This window comes from Cryptomeria japonica, chromosome 6 (assembly GCF_030272615.1).
Source record: "Cryptomeria japonica chromosome 6, Sugi_1.0, whole genome shotgun sequence".
Classification (NCBI taxonomy): domain Eukaryota; kingdom Viridiplantae; phylum Streptophyta; class Pinopsida; order Cupressales; family Cupressaceae; genus Cryptomeria; species Cryptomeria japonica.
This window is the reverse complement of record NC_081410.1, coordinates 534,464,195-534,467,181: the sequence shown is the minus strand read 5'-3', so window position 1 is coordinate 534,467,181 and position 2,987 is coordinate 534,464,195. Positions and strand designations below refer to the sequence as shown.

Here is a 2,987-nt window from a genome sequence, read left to right as displayed (position 1 = left end):
GTGACTTTAAAATAGTGTATAAACAACCCTCAAAACAAAGAATATATATTATAGTTGAAAATCCTTTGATAGACATGCATGCAAAATGTGAAAAGGTAGACAAAACATTGAACTACTTGACAAAATGCCTGAAAGAAATGTGGTCTCATAAAATGACATGATTACAAGATATACACAAAATAAACTCTTTAAAAGATCTTTACAAACTTTAAGTAAATGCAACTGATGTGTGTAAATCCAGACTCATTAACCTTTATCAATGTCTTCCCTACCTCAGCTAAAATTGGAGTTGGAAGAGGGCATGTACTCTATCAAAGCACAATCTCCTTACGCTCTCTGTAGTCTTTCCTACCTCTATTAAATTTGGAGCCGGAAGAAGGTATTCAAAGCACAATTTATTTGTGTTTTCAATTATTTTGATGATGAAAGTGTGATCTGAAATATTGATGAAAAAATATTCACATAATCAAATCTGAAAATGACAGACGGACAAACACAATAGAAAGAATTTTATTTTATTTTTATCTTTATATGAATGAAAATTGCATTCATTTAACAGTTCAAACGAGAGCATATCCAACTATAATGTCTAACAGGTCTAACAGTGATTTCCCTTCCAACTACAATATCTGACAATAATCTTCCTTATATTATACCCACACCCTGTTCCAAAGCACCCATTTGGGCACAGGCAGGGAAAATGTTTGCAAAGGTTTTACAGTCTGCACTAAACTTCTTCAAATGACATCCATGGCCGTCTGAACAGTGGCCCACCTACTGGTAGCGCGCGAATAGTGGTCCACAATGCCCATGCTCATAACTGTCGCTTCAAATGACATTCATGGCTGTCAGAATAGCTCAAACTGACCTTTAAATTTTATCAGTACACCATTTGCACAACTTGTAATTACAGCAGGAAAAAGATGAGTAAAAACAACTGTTTCAAATTCATTGCAGTGGGGGTAGTTCTCCAGATCTTGATAAACTAAATGGTTTGCAGTGTATTTTTTGTACTTTGTTTTCAATTGCTTGTGAATCATAATTTAATGATTTTGTTTAGAATAGATAAATACAGTTGTAAGTAAGCCTTTGTTTAAATGGAATTGACATTGATTAGATTTAAGTCTAACTTAGACTGAATATGTACTGGTACAATCTGGTTCACATGAATGTGCAAGGACATTTGGAAAAGTAAATCAATAGTTCGTATATATGACATCTTGGTTTGAATTATTAATTCATGCTTACAACTATGAGTTGTACTTAGCGTGTTATTAATATTTACTTTTTAACAAATCACGTCATTAACTGAAGCTATTCAAAATGCAGTTGCTTTCAAGTGAAGTGAACAAGAATGAGCCAGAGTTCGGAATTTTAGACATCGTTACTTCATGTGTGAGGATTGGGAGAGTGGTGTGAGACTTTTGTTGATCACATGGAGTATCTTTCGTAGCGTGGGAGCCCTCAGTTGATGTGAATTGAACAAGGTTAGTTAACAGCAAATCCATTTTAAGCTTCAGCAACTTTGTACCCACGATTTATGCTCTATATTTGCTTATCTATGCTGCATATTGAAACACTGTTGAAAAGGGAATACACAAACCTGCGTGGAGTTACTTGAAGACTTAATTCTGTTCATTTTGGACCTGAGCGTGGAGTATTCCTGTCCATTGGATGTGGGTAGCTACCAGTCAATTTATTATAGTGTTCCGAAGTTTTATAACAAAATTTAAATTTGGTTCAATTTGTCATTCTTTAGCATATTTGAATGCATGCATGAGAATATTATTGAAACTTGGCATCATATAAACTTGCTAATAATTGTAAGAGGAACTAATGGTTCTTTCTCAATTGATAGGAGACTGTTATTGAACTTCTACACAGAGTTTAAAGAAGTACTTCCACTTAAATACTCAGTTTTCTTTGAAGAACCACTAGCAAGAAGAAAAGCTACTTCCAAAATACCCTGCTGGATGATTTTTATGGCATTACAAAAAATGCTGCTATCTCTTTCTTCTTTATTTCCTTTGTATTTTTCAAGCAGATTCTTATGATTCCTACTCTTTATCAAGGATGTTGTACTACTGCTTGGTTTAGAAGAATTAACTTGTTTTATGGAAGTCCTTGAAATTAGTCGCATCCATCTAAGATCCATAGGATCTTTGGAAGAGGGGTTTTGACGGATGTATCTGTTTGTCTAATTCTGTCCAAAGCATCAATCCCAGGAATTTTGTGAACTCTGGTAATTGGGAATTTGGGCAGTCAGTTTATGCCTATTTGGAGAGTAGGTATGACAGTGTTCTATGGTAGTTATGCCAGCAGAGTCCTCCTTCACGGCAATTGTGTTGTTTAGTAATTCCTATAGATTTCATATGCAGAACAATGGAGATGTAGAAGTGCAGTAGGCCAGAGCCCATGAATCCTAATCTTCTAGGGCATCTCTCTGTAACTTCTGTGAAATTATAACCTAAGGTTTTTACTTCTAGCCAAAGAAGAAAAACTAATGCTTGGTTACATGATCACAACAATACTAATGGAAATCCCTGCAGAGGCAAAAGCTCAGGTGTTACACTACATTATTTTTTTAGGTCATTGAACAAGATTTACAAGAGAAAATCTGAAGCCAAACAAAAAAAAAAGCATTCCTGTACAATCTTCAGAACAGTCTGCAAGAGGTTACTGTATTTATTGTTCTTTGTTAAGATTTTAGTAGCTAGTATTAATGTCTAAATTACCCACAAGGTTTTCGACATATGAAATAGTCAGATCTTTTGAACTTCTGTTTGTGATTACAAGAAGCCTGGGATGACAATTTAAGACATAGAAGAAGGCAATGTTAATGTCTAACCAATGCACATCAGAAGGATAAGTTATTCAGGAATGGTTGATATTAAGTCTATCATAGTTGTGTAGAGATGCAAATGGTGAAAGCAAAGAAAAAAATAATTGCTTGAAAAATTGAATACAGTATACAATGAAAAATAATC

At 34.3% G+C, this 2,987-nt stretch overlaps 1 long non-coding RNA gene across 1 annotated transcript; it reads left to right on the top strand.

The window, feature by feature from the left end:
* Positions 1–1,372: 1,372 nt before the first annotated feature.
* On the top strand, positions 1,373–2,724 carry LOC131067920 (uncharacterized). Its single transcript, XR_009111885.2, has 3 exons — positions 1,373–1,487; positions 1,591–1,676; positions 1,859–2,724. It is a non-coding gene; the product is annotated as an uncharacterized LOC131067920 (long non-coding RNA).
* The last annotated feature ends 263 nt before the right edge of the window (positions 2,725–2,987 follow it).